The sequence below is a fragment of the Kogia breviceps genome, chromosome X (assembly GCF_026419965.1).
Source record: "Kogia breviceps isolate mKogBre1 chromosome X, mKogBre1 haplotype 1, whole genome shotgun sequence".
NCBI classification, from domain to species: domain Eukaryota; kingdom Metazoa; phylum Chordata; class Mammalia; order Artiodactyla; family Physeteridae; genus Kogia; species Kogia breviceps.
The window spans coordinates 64,521,698-64,542,613 of record NC_081330.1 but is presented as its reverse complement, the minus strand read 5'-3'; positions in this window follow the sequence as shown (position 1 = coordinate 64,542,613).

The window sequence follows — 20,916 nt, the reverse complement described above, 5'->3', positions numbered from 1 at the left end:
CATGAAATGTCTTTGTAGTGATAGCATAGTTCTGTATCTTGATTCTGGTGATGGCTATATACATCTACACATGATAAAATTGTACACACACACACACATACACAAATAAGTACATATAAAATTGGTGGAATCTAATTAAGATTTGTGAATTGCACCAATGTCAATTTTCTGGTTTTGATTGTACTGTAGTTACCCTGGAGGAAACTGGTTGAAGGGTGCATTGGGTGTCTCTGTATTAATTTTATAACTTCTTGTGAATCTATAATTATTTAAAAATTTAAAAGTTAAGAACAACCACTTCATATACTGGGACCAACTTCTAATTAGAACAGTAAAAAGATAAACTTCAAAATTAAATAGAAGAGGTTTTTTTTCACTTGTGAAACGTTGATCTCATTTTATTTGGCAAACGCACAGTAAAAAAATTAAACACCTTCCCTCCTCCCCTTTTGCACACAGCTAGAAAACCTGTATAAGGACAAACTGACTTAAAGTGATTCTATGAACTTCAGATGTAAAATGAGTTGGCTTATTTTGTAATGTAAGACTCTAGAGAATTCTCATCAACTCCACATTGAGTAACAGACCTTCAATATTATGCCTAATTTTTATTTGTCCCACGTTTAGAGCTTCTATTATTTACATGTGTCTTGTGTTTTCTTGGCAATATGTTAAAAGATTATCTGAGTTTCCTCAAGAGCTATATTTTAAATTTCAAAATGCATTAGTCTATGAGCAGTGAAAGCATGAAATATGTTAAGTCTCCACTCAATAATTCACTATTAAATCAATATATAAAGAATGCTTTCTTAATTAATTTATTTTCGTACTTTTTTTTCTTTTTAACACTTTTATTGGAATATAATTACTTTACATTGCTGTGTTAGTTTCTGCTATATAAGAAAGTGAATCAGCTATACGTATACATATATCCCTATATACCCTCCCTCTTGCATCTCCCTTCCACCCTCCCTATCCCACCCCTCTAGGTGGTTACAAAACACTGAAATGATCTCCCTGTGTTATGCGGCTGCTTCCCACTATCTATCTCTTTTACATTTGGTAGTGTATATATGTCCATGCCACTCTCTCACTTCATCCCATCTGACCCTTCCCCCTCCCCATGTCCTCAAGTCCATTCCGTACATCTGTGTCTTTATTCCTGTCCTGCCCCTAAGTTCTTCAGAACCATTTTTATTTTAGATCCCATATATATGTGTTAGCATATGGTATTTGTTTTTCTCTTTCTGACTTACTAGAAGGTTTTTTGGGGAAGGAAACTCACACGAGGCTGTTTATGACAACAAAATGTGTGAGCCTGAACAACTAATAATTTATGACATTATTAGAAACCTGATTCTTAAATTCTTTTTCTTCATTTTTTATTCTTTGTGAACATATAACATAGTGGATATTTTTGCCACACACTACGTATATGACATTGCGCATGCTGCTGAAACTCTAAATATCTCAGCATCTTAGCATTCTTATCAATAAAGTAGCAATGGCAAAAGAGTATATTGCAGTTATTATAGGGGTTATATAATTAAATGGAATGCTTTTAAAGAACTATGTTCAAAGAAAACAATAAAGTTAAGTAAAATTAAAATAAAGTATTGGGCTTCCCTGGTGGCGCAGTGGTTGGGAGTCCGCCTGTGGATGCAGGGGGCGCGGGTTCGTGCCCCGGTCCAGGAGGATCCTACGTGCTGTGGAGCAGCTGGGCCCGTGACCCATGGCCGCTGGGCCTGTGTGTCCGCAGCCTGTGCGTCCGCAGCCTGTGCTCCGCAACGGGGGGGGCCACGGCAGTGAGAGGCTCGCGTACCACCAAAAAAATAATAATAATAAATAAATAAATAAAGTATTAAAGAAGCATTCTGTTTGTCCTTTTTCCTTGTTTTGGTTGCCAATAATTTTGGAGTGGGATTTGATGTAAATTTTCAAGAATTAAATACAATAAGACACAGAATACTAAAACACCTTAATAAACATAACTGAGGTTATTTAGTGCTTCAGAATGAATATGTGGGGCTTCCCTGGTGGCACAGTGGTTGAGAGTCTGCCTGCCGATGCAGGGGACACGGGTTCGTGCCCCAGTCCGGGAAGATCCCACATGCCATGGAGCGGCTTAAAAAAAAATTAGAATGAATATGTGAACACCTGATATCATTACAAAGTACAGAAATTTGGAAGTTTTCTCTCTATGGAACCAAATGGCATTACTTGGAAAATGAATTATTCTGAAATGTATAGTTCTGGTATGATATTGTTTACTGGTTATCTTTATTTTTATGTAAATAGTAAAGTAGGCACCCTCTATTTAATTGAGCCTACCAGTTACTTGATTAGAGTAAACAAGAATATCTTCTATCACTGCAATTTCCCCTTTATTCTTTTTCCTATATAGTAAGCATTTAATTCGTGACATTGAAAAGCCTGAGTATCAGAATCTGAGATCTGAAATTTCATACTATCTCTTTTGAATCTCCATTATCCCACACACTGAGATGCTATCTTCATAAACATTTTCCTTCAGATACATGTTTTTTTAGACAAAAGTGGAAAAAGGTAATTTTAAAAAAATATTTTAATTGATTTACGTTGTGTTAGCTTCAGGTATGCAGCAAAGTGAGTCAGTTACACATATACATGTCTCAACTCTTTTTTAGAATATTTTCCCATATAAGCCATTACAGAGTATTGAGTATAGTTCCCTGTGCTATACAGAGGTCCTTATTAGTTGTCTATTTTATATATAGTAGTATGTATATGTCAATCCCAATCTCCCAATTCATTCCTAAACCCCTAACCCCCGGTAACAGTAAGTTTGTTTTCTACATATTTAACTCTCTGTTTTGCAGATAAGTTCATTTGTACCTTTTTTTTAGATTCCACATATAAGCTATATCATATGATATTTGTCTATCTCTGTCTGACTTACTTCACTCAGTATGACAATCTCTAGGTCCATCCATGTTGCTGCAAATGACATTATTTCATTCTTTTTTATGGCTGAGTAATATTCCATTGTATATATGAGCCACCACTTCTTTATCCATTTCTGTATTGATGGACATTTAGGTTGCTTCCATTTCCTGGGTATTGGGAATAGTGATGCAATGAACCCTGGGGTGCATGTATGTTTTCAAATTATGGTTTTCTTTGGATATATGGCCAGGAGTGGGATTGCTGGATCATATGGTAGCTCTATTTTCAGTTTTTTAAGGAACCTCCATATTGTTCTCCATAGTGACTGTACCAATTTACATTCCCACCAACAGTGTAGGATGGTTTCCTTTTCTCCACACCCTCTCCAGCATTTACTGTTTGTAGACTTTTTGATGATGGCCATTCTGACTGGTGTGAGGCAATACCTCATTGTAGTTTTAATTTTCATTTCTCTAATAATTGTGATGTTGAGCATGTTTTAATGTGCTTTTTGGCCATCTATATGTCTTCTTTGGAGAAATCTCTATTTAGATCTTCTGCCCATGTTTTGATTGAGTTGTCTGCTTTTTTGATATTGAGCTGCATGAGCTATTTGTATATTTTAGAGGTTAATCCTCTGTTGGTCGCTTTGTTTGCAAATATTTTCTCCCATTCTGATTGCTGTCTTTTCGTTTTGTATATGGTGTCCTTTGCTGTGCAAAAGCTTTTAGGCTTAATTGGGTCCCATTCATTTATTTCTGTTTTTATTTTTGTAATTCTAGGGGGTGCATTGGAAAAGATCTTGCTGTGATTTATGGCAGAGTGTGTTCTGCCTATGTTTTCCTCTAAGAGTTTTAAAGTATCCAGCTTTACATTTAGGTCTTTTTTTGAGTAGAATAGAATAGCTTTCTTACTTTGACATGCAAAGGGGGACACAGTGGTCTCCTGCCCTAGAAACCGTGTGTCACCCCCACTTTTTTGGCCATGCCACCTGGCATGTGGGTTCTTAGTTCCCTGACCAGGGATTGACCTGTGCTCCCTGCAGTGGAAGTACAGAATCTTAACCAATGGACTGACAGAGAAGTCCCTACATTTTAGTCATTAATCCATTTTGAGTTTATTTTTGTGTATGGTGTTAGGGAATGTACTAATTTTATTCTCTTACATGTAGCTGTACAAGTTTCACAACACCACTTATTAAAGAGACTGTCTTTTCTCCATTGTATATTCTTGCCTCCTTTGTCATATATTAGGTGACCATAGGTGTATGGGTTTATCTCTGGAATTCTATCCTGTTCCATTGATCTGTATTTCTGTTTATTTGCCAGTACCATATTGTTTTGATGACTGTAACTTTGTAGTATAGTCTAAATTAAGGGAACCTGTTTCCTCCAACTCCATTTTCTTTCCCAAGATTGCTTTGGCTGCCCGTTGTCTTTTGTGTTTCCATACAAATTGTAAGTTGTTGTTTTTTTTTTTTCTAATTCTGTGAAAAATGCCATTGGTAGTTTGAAAGGAATTGAAGTGACTCTGCAGATTGCTTTAGATAGTATAGTCATTGTCACAATATTAATTTTTCCAATCCAAGAATATGGCATATCTCTCCATCTGTTTGTGCCATCTTTGATTTCTTTCATCAGTATCTTATAGTTTTCTGAGTACTGGTCTTTTGCCTCCTTAGGTAGGTTTATTCCTAGGTATTTTATTATTTTTGATGCAATGGTGAATGGGATGTTTCTTTGATTTCTCTTTCTCATGTTTCATTGTTAATGTATAGGAATGCAAGTGATTACTGTGTATTACTTTTGTATCCTGCAATTTTACCAAATTCATTGATGAGCTCTAGAGGTTGTTTGGTAGCATCTTTAGAGTTTTCTATATGTAGTATCACATCATCTGCAAAGAGTGACAGTTTTACTTCTCTTCCAATTTGGATTCCTTCATTTCTTTTCCTTCTCTGATTGCCATGGCTAGGACTTCCAAATCTATGTTGAATGAAATTGGTGAGAGTGGACACCCTTGTCTTGTTCCTGATCTTAAAGGAAATTATTTCAGTTTTTCATCATCGAGAATGATGTTTGCTGTGGGGTTATCATATATAGCCTTTATTATATTGAGGTAGGTTCCCTCTATTCCCACTTTCTGGAGAGTTTTTATCATAACTGTGTGTTGAATTTTGTCAAAAGCTTTTTTTGCATCTATTGAGAGGATCATATATTTTTTTATTCTTCAGTTTGTTAATGTGGTGTATTGCCCTGATTAACTTGTGTATATTGAAAAATCTTTACAACCCTGGGGTAAATGCCACTTGATAATGCTGTATGATCCTTTTTAAAAAAAATATTTATTGATTGATTTATTTGGCTGTGCCAGGTCTTAGTCACAGCACACAGGATCTTCATCACAGCATGCGGGATCTTTAGTTGCAGCATGCAGGAACTAGTTCCCAGACCAGGGATCAAACCCTGGGGCCTCTGCATCGGGAGCACAGAGTCTTAACTGTTGGAGCACCAGGGAAGTCCTTGATCCTTTCAATGTGTTGTTGGATTCAGTTTGCTAGTATTTTGTTGAGGAGTTTTGCATCTATATTTTTCAGTGATATTGGCCTGTAATTTATTTTTTTGTGATATCTTTCCCTGGTCTTGGTATCAGAGTGATGGTTGCCCTGTAGAATAAGCTTGGGAGTGTTCTGGAATTTTGGGGAAGAGTTTCAGAAGGGTAGGTGTTAACTCTTCCCTAAATGTTTGATAAAATATGCCTGTGAAACAATATAGTCCCACACTTTTGTTTGTTGGAGGATTTTTAATCACAGTTTCAATTTCAGTACCTGTGATTGATCTGTTCACATTTTCCTTCTTCCTGGCTCAGTCTTGGAAGGTAGTGCCTTTCTAAGAATTTGTCCATTTCTTCTAGGTTGTCCATTTTGTTAGCATATACTTGCTTGTAGTAGTGTCTTATAATCCTTTGTATTTCTGTGGTGTCTGTTGTAACTTCTCTCTTTTCATTTCATTGATTTCAGTCCTCTCCCGTTTTTCTTGATGAGTCTGGCTAAAGGTTTATCAATTTTGTCTTCTTAAAGAACCAGCTTTTAGTTTCATTGATCTTTGCTATTGTTTTCTTTGTCTCTATTTCATTTTTTTAAAACATCTTTATTGGAGTAAAATTGCTTTAAAATGGTGTGTTAGTTTCTGCCTTATAACAAAGTGAATCAGCTATACATATACATATGTTCCCATATCTCTTCCTTGCATCTCCTTCCCTCCCACATTCCCTATCCCACTGCTCTAGGTGGTCACAAACCACCGAGCTGATCTCCCTGTACTAGGTGACTGCTTCGCACTAGCTATCTCCTTTATGTTTGGTAGTGTATATATGTCCATGACACTCTCTCACTTTGTCACAGCTTACCATTCCCCCTCCCCATATCTTCAAGTCCATTCTCCAGTAGGTCTGTGTCTTTATTCCCATCTTACCCCTAGGTTCTTCATGAACTTTTTTTTTCTTAGATTCCATAAATATGTGTTAGCATACTGTATTTGTTTTTCTCTTTCTGACTTCACTCTGTATGACAGACTCCAGATCCATCCACCTCAGTACTAATAACTCAATTTCATTTCTTTCTATGGCGGAGTAATATTCTATTGTGTATATGTACCACATCTTCTTTATCCATTCATCTATTGATGGACACTTAGGTTGCTTCCATGTCCTGGCTATTGTAAATAGAGCTGCAATGAACATTTTGGTACATGACTCTTTTTGAATTATGGTTTCCTCAGGTTATATGCCCAGTAGTGGGATGGCTAGGTCGTATGGTAATTTTACTTTTAGTTTTTTAAGGAACCTCAATACTGTTCTCCATAGTGGCTGTATCAATTTACATTCCCACCAACAGTGCAAGAGTGTTCCATTTTCTCCACACCCTCTCCAGCATTTATTTTTTCTGGATTTTTTTATAATGGCCAATCTGACCGGTGTGAGATGATATCTCATTGTAGTTTTGATTTGCATTTCTCTAATGATTAATGATGTTGAGCATTCTTTCATGTGTTTTTTGGCAATCTGTATATCTTCTTTGGAGAAATGTTTATTTAGGTCTTCTGCCCATTTTTCGATTGGGTTGTTTGTTTTTTTGTTATTGAGCTGCATGAGCTGCTTGTAAATTTTGGAGATTAATCCTTTGTCAGTTGCTTCCTTTGCAAATATTTCCTCCCAGTCTGAGGGTTGTCTTTTGGTCTTATTTACAGTTTCTTTTGCTGTGCAAAACCTTTAAGTTTCATTAGGTCCCACTGGTTTATTTTTGTTTGTATTTCCATTTCTCTAGGAGGTGGGTCAAAAAGGATCTTGCTGTGATTTATGTCATAGAGTGTCCTGCTTATGTTTTCCTCTAAGAGTTTGATAGTGTCTGGGGTTCATTTAGGTCTTCAATCCATTTTGAGTTTATTTTTGTGTGTGGTGTTAGAGAGTATTCTAATTTTATACTTTTACATGTACCTGTTCAATTTTCCCAGCACCACTTATTGAAGAGGCTGTCTTTTATCCACTTTATATTCCTGCCTCCTTTATCAAAGATAAGTTGACCAAATATGCATGTGTGTATCTCTGTGCTTTCTATCCTGTTCCATTGATGTATATTTCTGTTTTTGTGCTGATACCATAGTGTCTTGATTACTGTAGCTTTGTAGTATAGTCTGAAGTCAGGGAGCCTGATTCCTCCAGCTCCATTTTTCATTCTCAACATTGTTATGGCTTTTCAGGGTCTTTGTGTTTCCGTATAAATTGTGAAATTTTTTGTTCTAGTTCTGGGAAAAATACCAGTGTTAGTTTGATACGGATTGCATTGAATCTGTAGATTGCTTTGGGTAGTAGAGTCATTTTCACAATGTTGATACTTGCAATCCAACAACATGGTATATCTCTCGATCTATTTGTATCATCTTTAATTTCTTTCATCAGTGTCTTATAGTTTTCTGCACACAAGTCTTTTGTCTCCTTAGGTAGGTTTATTCCTAGATATTTTATTCTTTTTGTTGCAGTAGTAAATGGGAGTGTTTTCTTTATTTCATTTTCATATTTTTCATCATTAGTGTATAGGAATTACAGAGCTATATCTGCATTAATTTTGTATTCTGCTACTTTACCAAATTCATTGATTAGCTCTACTAGTTTTCTGGTAGCATCTTTAGGATTCTCTATGTATAGTATCATGTCCCCTGCAAACAGTGACAGCGTTACTTCTTGTTTTCCTATTTGGATTCCTTTAATTTCTATTTCTTCTCTGATTTCTGTGGCTAAAACTTCCAAAACTACGTTGAATAAGAGTGCTGAGAGTGGGCAACCTTGTCTTGTTCCTTATCTTATTGGAAATGTTTTCAGTTTTTGACCTTTGAGGACGATGTTGGCTGTTGGTTTCTCATATATATGGCTGTTATTATGTTGAGGCAAGTTCCCTCTATGCCTACTTTCTGCAGGATTTTTATCATAAATGGGTGTTGAATTTTGCCAAAAGCTTTCTCTGCATCTATTGAGCTGATCATATGGTTTTTCTCCTTCAATTTGTTAATATGGTGTATCATGTTGTTTGATTTGTGTACATTGACAAATCCTTGCATTCCTGGAATAAACCCCACTTGATCATGGTGTATGATCCTTTTAATGTGCTGTTGGGTTCTATTTGCTAGTATTTTGTTGAGGATGTTTGCATCTATGTTCACCAGTGATATTGGCCTGTAGTTTTCTTTCTTTGTGACATCTTTGTCTGGTTTTCTTATTGGGGTGATGGTGTCCTCATAGAATGAGTTTGGGAGAGTTCCTCACTTTGCTATATCCTGGAAGAGTTTGAGAAGGATATGTGTTAGCTCTTCTCTAAATGTTTGATAGAATTCGCCTGTAAAGCCATCTGGTCCTGGGCTTCTGTTTGTTGGAAGATTTTGAATCACAGTTTCAATTTCAGTGTTTGTGATTGGTCTGTTCATATTTTCTATTTCTTCCTGGTTCAGTTTTGGCAGGTTGTGCATTTCTAAGAATTTGTCCATTTCTTCCAGGTTGTCCATTTTATTAGCATAGAGTTGCTTGTATTAATCTCTTATGATTCTTTGTATTTCTGCAGTGTCAGTTGTTACTTCTCCTTTTTCATTTATAATTCTATGGATTTGTGTCTTATCCCTTTTTTTCTTGATGAGTCTCGCTATGGTTTATCAATTTTGTTTATCTTCTCAAAGAACCAGCATTTAAATTTATTGATCGTTGCTATAATTTCCTTCATTTCTTTTTCATTTATTTCTGATCTGATCTTTATGATTTCTTTCCTTTTGCTAAATTTGGGCTTTTTTTGGCTCTTCTTTCTCTAATTGCTTTAGGTACAAATTTAGGTTATTTATTTGAGATGTTTCCTGTTTCTTAAAGTAAGATTGTATTGCTATAAACTTCCCTCTTAGAACTGTTTTTGCTGCATCCCTTGGGAATTGGGTTGTCGTGTTTTTGTTTTCATTTTTTCTAGGTATTTTTTGATTTCCTCTTTGATTTCTTCAGTGATCTCTTGGTTATTAACTAGTGTATTGTTTAGCCTCCTTGTGTTTGTATTTTTTACAGATCTTCTCCTTTAATTGATATCTAGTCTCATAGCATTGTGGTCAGAAAACATACTTGATACGATTTCAATTTACATAAATTTACCAAGGCTTGATTAAAGACCCATGATAGGATCTATCCTGGAGAAAGTTCCATTAGCACTTGAGAAAAATATGTATTTTGTTGTTTTTGGATGGAATGCCCTATAAATATCAATTAAGTCCATCTTGTTAATGTTTCATTTAAAGCTTGTGTTTCCTTATTTATTTTCATTTTGGATGATCTATCCATTGGTGAAAGTGGGCTGGTAAAGTCCACTAATATGATTGTGTTACTGTTGATTTCCCCTTTTACAGCTGTTAGTATTTGCCTCATGTATTGGGGTGCTCCTATGTTGATGCATAATTATTTGCAATTGTTATATCTTCTTGTATCAATCCCTCGATCATTATGTAGTGTCCTTCTTTGTCTGTTGTAATAGTCTTTATTTTAATGTCTCTTTTGTCTGATATGAGAATTGCTACTTCAGATTTCTTTTGATTTCGTTTTGCATGGAATGTCTTTTTCCATCCCCTCACTTTCAGTCTGTATGTGTCCCTAGGTCTGAAGTGGGTCTCTTGTAGGCAGCATATATATGGGTCTTATTTTTGTATCCATTCAGTCTGTGTCTTTTGGTGGGAGCATTTAATCCATTTACATTTTAGGTAACTATTGATATGTATGTTCCGGTTACCGTTTACTTAGTTGTTTTGAGTTTGTTCTTGTAGGCCTTTTCCTTCTCTTGTGTTTCTTCCCTAGAGAAGTTCCTTTAGCATTTGTTGTAAAGCTAGTTTGGTGGTGCTGAACTCTCTCACCTTTAGCTTGTCTGTAAAGGTTTTAATTTCTCTATCAAATCTGAATGAGATCCTTGCTGGGTAGAGTTATCTTGGTTTTAGGTTTTTCTCCTTCATCACTTTACATATGTCCTGCCACTCCCTTTGGCTTGCAGAGTTTCTGCTGAAATATAAGCTGTTAACCTTATGGGGATTCCCTTGTGTGTTATTTGTTGTTTTTCCCTTGCTGCTTTTAATATGTTTTCTTTGTATTTAATTTTTGACAGTTTGATTAACATGTGTGTTGGTGTGTTTATCCTTGGATTTATCCTGTATGGGACTCTCTGTGCTTCCTGGACTTGATTAACTATTTCCTTTCCCATATTAGGGAAGTTTTCAACTATTATCTTTTCAAATATTTTCTCTGTCCCTTTTTTTTCCTCTTCTTCTTCTGGGACCCCAATAATTCGAATGTTGGTGTGTTTAATGTTGTCCCAGAGGTCTCTGAGACTGTCCTCCGTTCTTTTCATTCTTTTTTCTTTATTCTACTCTGCAGTAGTTTTTTCCACTCTTTTATCTTCCAGGTCACTTATCCGTTCTTCTGTCTCAGTTATTCTGCTACTGATCCCTTCTAGAGTATTTTTAATTTCATTTATTTTGCTGTTCATCATTGTTTGTTTCTTCTTTAGTTCTTCTATGTCTTTGTTAAATGTTTCTTGCATTTTCTCTGTTCCATTTCCAAGATTTTGGATCATCTTTACTATCAATATTCTGAATTCTTTTTCAGGTAGACTGTCTATTTTCTCTTCATTTGTTAGGTCTGGTGGGTTTTTACCTTGCTCCTTCATCTGCTGTGTGTTTTTCTGTCTTCTCATTTTGCTTGTCTTACTGTGTTTGGGGGTCTCCTTTTCACAGGCTGCAGGTTCGTAGTTCCCAATGTTTTTAGTGTCTCTCCACAGTGGCTAAGGTTTGTTCAGTGGGTTGTTTAGGCTTCCTTGTGGAGGGGACTAGTGCCTGTGTTCTGGTTGATGAGGCTGGATCTTGTCTTTCTGGTGGGCAGCTCCACATCGGTGGTGTATTTTGGCATGTCTGTGGCTGTATTGTGATTTTAGGTAGCCTCTCTGCTAATGGATGTGGCTGTTTTCCTGCCTTTCTAGTTGTTTCGCATATGGTGTCCAGCACTGTAGCTTGCTGGTCGTTGAGTGAAGCTCTGTCTTGGTGTTGAGATAGAGATCTCTGGGAGATTTTCTCCATTTGCTATTACGTGGAGCTTGGATGTCTCTTGTGGACCAGTGTCCTGAAGTTGGCTCTCCCACCTCAGAGGCACAGCACTGACTCCTGGCTGGTGCACCAAGAGCCTTTCATCTACATGGTTCAGAATAAAAGGGAGAACAAATAGAAAGAACATGAAAGAGGATAAAATAAAATAAAATAAAAATAAAATAAAGTTATCAAAATAAAAAATAAAAAATATTATGAAAAAAAATTTAATGTAAAAAAAAATGAAAAAAGAATGGACAGACAGAATCCTAGGACAAATGGTGAAAACAAAGCATTACAGACAAATTCTCACAGAGAAGCATACACGTACACACTCACAAAAAGAGGAAAATGGGAAAAAATAATATATCTTGCTCCCAAAGTCCACCTCCTCAATTTGGGATGATTTGTTGTCTATTCAGGTATTCCACAGATGCAGGGTATATCAAGTTGATTATGGAGCTTTAATCCCCTGCTTCTGAGGCTGCTGGGAGAGATTTCCCTTTCTCTTCTTTGTTCGCACAACTCCCGGGGTTCAGCTTTGGATCTGGCCCCGCCTATGCATGTAGGTCATCTGAGGGTGTCTTTTCTTTGCTCAGATATGACAGGGTTAAAAAAGCAGCTGATTCAGGGGCTCTGGCTCACTCAGGCCAGGGGGAGGGAGAAGTACGGATGCAGAGCAATCCTGCAGCGGCGGAGGCTGGCATGACTTTGCACCAGCCTGATGTGCACTGTGTGTTCTCATGGTGAATTGTCCCTGGATCATGGGACCCTGGCAGTGACGGGCTGCACAGGCTCCTGGGAAGGGAGGTGTGGATAATGACCTGTGCTCGCACACAGGCGTCTTGCTGGCTGCAGCAGCAGCCTTAGTGTCTCTTGCCCGTCTTTGGTGTCCGCACTGATATCCACAGCTTGTGCCCGTCTCTGGAGCTCCTTTAAGCAGTGCTCTTAATCCCCTCTCCTCGTATACCAGGAAACAAAGAGGGAAGAAAATGTCTCTTGCCTCTTCAGCAGGTCCAGACTTTTTCCTGGACTCCCTCCCGGCTAGCTGTGGTGTACTAGCCCCCTTCAGGCTGTGTTCACATCGCCAACTCCCATCTTCTCCCTGCGATCAGATCAAAGCCTGAGCCTCAGCTCCCAGCCCCTGCCCACCCCAGTGGGTGAGCACACAGGCCTCTTGGGCTGGTGAGTGCTGGTTGGCACCAATCCTGTGTGCGTGAATCTCTCCATTTTGCCCACTGCACCCCTGTTGCTGTGCTCTCCTCCGTGGCTCCAAAGCTCCACCCTCTGCCACCCACAGTCTCTGCCCACAAAGGGGCTTCCTAGTGTGTGGAAACCTTTCCTCCTTCACAGCTCCCTCCCACTGGTGCAGGTCCCATCCCTATTCTTTTTTCTCTGTTTATTCTTTTTTCTTTGGCCCTACCCAGTTATGTGGGGAGTTTCCTGCCTTTTGGGAGGTCTGAGGTCTTCTGCCAGCATTCAGTAGGTGTTCTATAGGAGCAGTTCCACGTGTCGATGTATTTCTGATGTATCTGTTGGGAGGAAGGTGATCTCCGCATCTTACTCTTCTGTCATATTCTCCTCAAGCCCTGTCTCTATTTCATTTACTTCTGCTCTGATCTTTATGATTTCTTTCCTTCTACCAACTTTGGATTTTGTTTGTCCTTCTTTCTCTAGTTGCTTTAGGTGTAAGGTTAAGGTTGTTTATTTGAGATTTTTCTTCTTTCTTGAGGTAAGATTGAATTGCTATAAACATTCCTCTTAGAACTGCTTTTGCTGCATCCAATAGATTTTGGATCATCGTGGTTTCATTGTAATTTGTCTCTAGGTATTTTTTTTTTATGTCCTCTTTGATTTCTTCAGTGATCCATTGATTATGTAGTACTAGTTGTTCTGCCTCCATGTGGTTGTGTCTTTACAGGTTTTTTTCCCCTTTAATTGATTTCTTATCTCATAGTGCTAGGTCAGAAAAGATTCTTGATATGATTTCAGTGTTCTTCAATTTACTGAGGCCTGATTTGTCTCCCAAGACATGACCTGTCCTGGCGAATGTTGTGTGTGCACTTGAGAAGAAAGTGTATTCTGCTGCTTTCAGATGGAGTATCCTATAAATATCAATTAAGTCTATCTGTTTTAATGTGTCATTTAAGGCCTGTGTTTCCTTATTAATTTTCTGTCTGGATGATCTGTCCATTAGTGTAAGTGGGGTGTTCCCCTTTATGGCTGTTAGCATTTGCCTTATATATATTGAGGGTCTCATATGTTTTGTGCATATATATTTACAGTTGTTTTATATTCTCTTTGGATTGATCCCTTGATCATTTTGTGGTGTCCTTCCTTGGCTCTTTTAACAGCCTTTATTTTAAAGTCTGTCTTGTCCGATATGAGTATTTTTACCCCAGCTTTCTTTTGATTTCCATTTGCAGGGAAAACTTTTTCCATCCCTTCAGTTTCACTCTGTATGTGTCCCTAGGTCTTAAGTGGGTCTCTTATAGACAGCATACATATGGGTCTTGTTTTTGTATCCATTCAGCCAGTCTGTGACTTTTGGTTGGGGCATTTAATCCATTTACATTCAAGATTATTATTGATATCTATGTTGTTTTCCATTTTCTTAATTGTTTTGGGTTTGTTTTTGTGTGTCTTTTTCTTCTCTTGTGTTTCCCTCCTAGAGAAGTTTCTTTAGCATTTGTTGTAAAGCTGGTTTTGTGGTGCTGAATTCTCTTAGCTTTTCATTGTCTGTAAAGCTTTTGATTTCTTTATTGAATCTGAATGAGAGCTTTGCTGGGTAGAGTATTCTTGGTTGTAGGTTTTTCCTTTTCATCACTTTAAATATCAATATATCATGCCACTCACTTGTGATCTGTAGTTTCTGATGAAAATAATCAGCTGATAGCCTTATGGAGATTCTCTTGTATGTTATTTGTTCCTTTTCCCTTGTTGCTTTTAAAAAAATATTCATTTATTTGGTCTTAGTTGCAGCAAGCAGGCTCCTTAGTTGCAGCACATGGGTTCCTTATTTATGGCATGTAAACGCTTAGTTGTGGCATGCATGTGGGATCTAGTTCCGTGACCAGGGATTGAACCCTTGGCCCCCTGCATTGGGAACACAGATTCTTATCATTGTGTCACCAGGAAATTCCTCCTTTTTTGGTTTTAATATTTTTTCTTTGTATTTAATTTGTGTTAGTTTGCTTAATGTGTGTCTCGGCATGTTCCTCCTTTGGTTTCTCCTGTATGGGACTCTGCTTCCTGGTTTTGGGTGACTATTTCCTTTCCCATGTTAGGGGGGGTTTCAACTATAATCTTTTCAAATATTTTCTCAGGCTTTTTCTCTTTTTCTTTTCTATTACCCCTATAATTCAAATATTGATTCATTTAATGTTGTCCCAGAGGTCTCTGAGACTGTCATCATTTCTTTTCTTTATTCTGTTCTATGGCAGAGATTTCCACCATTCTGTCTTCTAGCTCAGTTAACCATTCTTCTTTCTCAGTTACTCTGCTATTGATTCCCTGTAGTGTATTTTTCATTTCAATTATTGTATTGTTCATCTCTGTGGGTTTGTTCTTTAGTTCTTCTAGTTCTTTGTTAAACATTTTTTGCATGTTCTTGATCCGGACCCCTATTCTTTTTCTGAGATCTTGGATCAACTTTACTATCATTACTCTGAATTCTTTTTCAGGTAGATTATTTATGTCCTCTTCATTTAGTATTCTTGTAGGTTTTTATCTTGCTCCTTCGTCTGCAGCATATTTCTTTGCCTTCTCATTTTGTCAAAATTACTGTGTTTGTGGTCTCCTTTCCACAAGCTGGAGGATCATATTTCCTCTTGCTTCTGGTATTTGCCCCCTGGTGGGTGAGGTTGGTCCAGAGGCTTGTGCCATTATCCCCTTGATAGTGGGTTTGATCAGTGTTGTGGTTACCAAAGCCTGCCCTGGATATTGAGTGGGTCCTCCCCTTTGCTCTGTGGTCATCACTGCTTTGTCAGGGGTGAGGTCTGCTCCCTAGTGGTTGGAGTAGAGGTCTCCAGATCTGTCTCTTAGCTGTGTTTCTGATCTGCAGTGTGAAGTAGGCAGGATTGGAGCACTTACACTGGGAGTGAAGTCACTGAGTATTCCTCCTCTGGATCTGTTCACCTGTTAATATGCTCTATGGTGTTTCCTTTAATCCACTGTGTGAGCTCACAAAGTACATTGTTGTTGGCACTGCTCTTGGTCCCACCTTAACTGTGGGTATGCTGACAACTGGACCTGGTGACTCTCAGGCATTGTTTTCACCAGACCACTGGTGCAGATCCACTGAGGTCAGGTCCCAGGACTGCAGTAGTCATGCACATAAACCCACTGTGGGAGCTATAGAGGTAGCTCAGACTCTGGCCTGGACCAACCCCTCATGTACGTGCCCACAAAGCCCACAGCTGCTAAAGCCAGACTCATCCCTGCTGCCAGAACACTTGTTGTTCTTTTGGATGTTTCACTGGTGCTGAATTTAGGAAGCTGTCAGAGGAAGTGTAACTCTGCAGTTCACGCAGCTGCTAGGAGAGACTTCAGCTCTTCTTCCTTAGGCCCATGGCCCCTGGGGCTCAGCTGCAGTTTCAGCGCACCTATGTGTGTGTTCCTCCCACAGGAGTCTGCTCCAGTGGTTGCCAGAGGACACGACCCTGTCAAGTAGGAAGAAGTTGAAGTGGTGAATGGGGCAGCCAGGCTACCCAGGCGGGAGGGTGCTGGGGTAAGGATTGGAACATGTGAGCCCATCAGGCAGTGATCAGGGAGAGTGTCTCACCCAGTCTTGAGGGGGGCAGAGTAGGTGATGGCAGGGGTGTGTGAGGTGGCTCTGGTGGGAACCCTCCCTAGTGCCTGTGGAGGCAGGGGCTGGTGCATGTGGAGAGAGGTTGCAATTGTGGCTTTGACCTTGGTGCATCATTCGACAATCGTGCTTCACTTCTGTAGCCATCTGGGCTTCCTCCATGAGTGTTCCCGGTTGTGGAGCTCCTTACTTCCATCCCCTTAGGCTGTCTCCTCACAGCCAACAGCAGTACCCTCCCTGGATCTGCTCTCCAACCCCAACTTCTAGCACCCAGCCCCTGTGCACACCAGCAGACACCAGTCTTAGGCTGGGACGCACAGGGCTATGGCATGAACCATCTGTGTAGGTCTCAGTCTGTTCTGCCTGCCACAGACTAGTTGTTGGGTTCACCTTTGAGCCTCTGAGGCTCTGCTTTTGTCCCAGCTGATCTCCCCACCAGTGAGGGGGCCTCCCCAGATGTGTGAACCTTTCCTCACTTTCAGCTCCACACCAGGGGTGCAGTTCCCATTCTGCTTTCTCTCCTCTTCCTTTTTCCTTCTTCTTTCTTTCATCCTACCTGGATATGTGGGGATCTTTCTTGTCCCTTTAAGCATCTGAGGTCCTCTGCTAGTGTTCAGCAGGTGCTCTTTGAGAATTGTTCCATTTGTAGATGTATTCTTGGTGCATTTGTAGGGAGAGATGAACTCTAAGTCCTCCTACTCCTCTGCCATCTTGGAATGTCCCCTTAAATGTGGGAAATTACACCTTATTTGCAAATTTTTAAGTATACAGTAAAATCTTACTATCTTAGTAAGTATATTATATTTAATTGAAGTTGTTGCAAAAGGTTTTGTTTGGAACAAAAATGATAGTATCTATGATTTATCAAAAATATATTTATTCTCTGGTTTATGACTCATTTGTAGGTCAGTAAGTTTATTGTGAATAACTCTATAGAATAATTCATGTGTAAAAATAGGCATATTAGCTTTGTGTTGAATTAAATTTTATTAAAAATGTATATCACTTTAAAAAACTACCATGTATCAAGTGTTTACCATGTGCCAAACACTAGTAAGATTTTTTTAAATTGAAGTATAGTTGTTAGTTTCAGGTGTATAGGCAAGTGATTATATATATATATATATATATATATATATATTCTTTTTCATATTATTTTCCATTATAGGTTAGTACAAGTTATTGAATATAGTTCCCTATGCTATACAGTAGGTCCTTGTTGATTATCTGTTTTATATATAATAGTGTGTATCTATTAATCCCAACCTCATAGTTTATCCTTCCCTGCCTTTCCCCTTTGGTAACCATAAGTTTGTTCTCTATGTCTGTGAGTCACTTTCTGTTTTGTAAATAAGTTCATTTGTATCACTTTTTAAGATTCCATATATAAGTGATATCTTGTGATATTTGTCTTTGACTTACTTCACTTAGTATGATCATCTCTAGGTCCATCCATGTTGTTGCAAATGACATTATTTCATTCTTTTCAAAGGCTGAGTAATATTTTGTTATATATATATATATATATATATATATATATATATATATATATATATATATATACATGCCACATCTTCTCTATTCATTCATCTGTCTGTGGGCACTTAGGTTGCTTCCATATCTTGGCTAATGTAAATAGTTCTGCAATGAACATTGGGGTGCATATGTCTTTTCAAATTAGAGTTTTCATCTTTTCTGGATATATGCCAGGATTGGGATTTCAGAATCATGTGGTAACTGTATTTTTAGTTTTTTCAGGAACTTCCATACTGTTTTCCATAGTGGCTGCACCATTTTACAATCCCACCAACAGAGTACGAGGATTCCCTTCTCTCCACACCCTCTCCAGCATTTATTATTTGTAGATTTTTGGTGATGGTCATTCTGACTGGTGTAAGAAGGTTTTTAAATGCATTATCTCATTAGATCTTCACATTGCCCTATGAGTTAAGACCAATTTTTATCCCCGTTTACTGATGAAGTTAATAAAGATGGCAGAGCCAGAATCCAAACCCACATCTTTCTGATTCCAAAATTCCTGCTCTTATCCACCATATAATACTGATTTCCACATTAATTTAAATGACTTTCTACATTGTATAATAGTCCAACTCTATTTGGGCTGTTTCTATAATATGTATTTACCATGTTGTTCATGCTTTGGCTATGGTATAGTCAGGGGTTTGTTTGCTTATTTGTTTAATTGTTCAATTTGTGATTGTTTACATGTTATGTATATTTCCCTGTATTCATGCTTGCTTTTTAGCAGAATTTTAATTTATTTTCTCTGAAAATAGAATTGAGTGCCTAGAGTTTATATGAAAATTTCTCTCCAAATATATTTATTCTTTCTGTATTCATAAAAGACCAAGATTCCATGTAATAGCCAAAATTGAAATAAAAACTGGGAGAAAACAAATATTGACGTTCTTAAACATATAGAAATTTGATGGTGTTTAGTCAAACATCTGTAACTTTGATTGAATTTTCCAGCTTTCAATCATATGCCTGGCAATATGCAGACATAGAAAGTTTAGAACTTTCTATTAAGGCTTACTTTAGTACCATCTATCTGTTCTTCTCCAATTTCAGGTTGAAATGTCTAAATCAGAATGATTCAAAAGGTTGTCCTGGGAATTCCCTGACAGTCCAGTGGTTAGGACTCTGCAGTCTTGCTGCTGAGGGCCCGGGTTCAATCCCTGGTCAGGAACTAAGATCCCACAAGCCAAGTAGCCAACAAAACAAAACAAAACAAAACATACCCCCCCCCAAAAGAACACAAAAGATTGTCCTATTTGAACTACCTGCAGGAGTTTCCTTCTTTTCTTGTAAAATAAAACTAAAATAATTATCAGTCCAGTTTTACTCTATTTACTCTATTAAAATCTCCTGTGGATATAACATACCTGTTCTATGAATAACCAGTTTATATCTTCAGCTTTGATACATATTAATTAGCAAGAAGTTCCTCTTCAAAATTAGCATTATTTTATAATTACTGAAGTAAAATACAAGTAACATAACTGCATTCTGTACCAGTACTGTACCAACTTTAAATATTTTAAAATAGTGTTAAAATAATATCAAGATATGAGAACATAATATTAATGTAAATGGAAATCAGCATCATTGGCAGCACAGAAAACTTGGACATTTGTTAAGAAACAAAGGATGTGGTGCCACTGATTTGTTACATAATTTTTAAAAATTTATTTATTTATTTATTTATTTATGTTTGGCTGCAATCGGTCTTCATTGCTATGCACAGGCTTTCTTTAGTTGTGGTGAGAGGGGGCTGCTCTTTGTTGCAGTGCACGGGTTTCTCATTGTGGTGGCTTCTCTTGTTGCAGAGCACAGGCTCTAAGCACGTGGACTTCAGTAGTTGTGGTGTGCGGGCTTCAGTAGCTGTGGCTCATGGGCTCTAGAGCACAGGCTTCGTAGTTGTGGTGCATGGGTTTAGTTGTTCTGCAGCATGTTGGATCTTCACGGACAGGGCTGGAACCCATGTCCCCTGCATTGGCAAGGAGATTCTTAACCACTGTGCCACCAGGGAAGCCCCTGTTACATAAATTCATATCAGCAAAAGACTTTGTTTGAAAAACACCTGTCCATTCAGTGGGAGAATATATGCAATAAATTAATGTAGTCAATATTAGTTAATACACCCTTCATTAATCCAGATGCCTGATTTTTAGAAGAAAGGATTCTCCTATTCTTAGCAGTAAAAAATATGAAACAAAACAATAAAAGCTTTAGTACGCTACATCATCTGAAGGTAATTTAATCAGTAAGTGAATATCACAAGGTAATTTCCATCAATCAGCTTGAACCGTTTCTTCATAATTATGGCTGTCAGAGCAGCACTTTTTAAAAATAAATTTATGTCTTTTACTACACCAGATACACACACACAAATGCACAATCAATTAATGTATTTTGTAGCCAATATAAGAAAGGACTCCAGTAAAGGGGAAGTAAATTTCAAGTTAAGGGCAAGAAAATGCTGTCTTCTGAGATAAAAGCTAAAAAACAAACAAACATAACTGTCTGAAGAGATAGCCCATACTGAAAGATGGTATGTAAAGTTTGTCTCTATTGTTTATTAAAAATTTTTTATTGAAGTATAGTTGATATACAATATTGTATAGATTAAAGGTATACAATACAGTGATTCATAATTTTAAAAGTTTATACTCCATTTATAGTTATCATACAATATTGGCTATATTCTTTGTGTTGAACAATATATCCTTGTAGCTTATTTTATTTTACCTTTAAAATATATTTATTTATATATTTATTTATTTATTTGGCTGTGCCAGGTCTTAGCTGCAACACGTGGGATCTTCAATCTTCTATGCGGCATGCAGGATCTTTTAGTTTTGGCATGTGAATTTTAGTTGCTGTATGTGGGATCTAGTTCCCTGACCAGGGGTTGAACCCTGGCCCCCTGAATTGGGAGCATGGAGTCTTAGCAACTGGACCACAAGGGAAGCCCCATATCCTTGTAGCTTATTTTATACATAATATTTTGTACCTCTT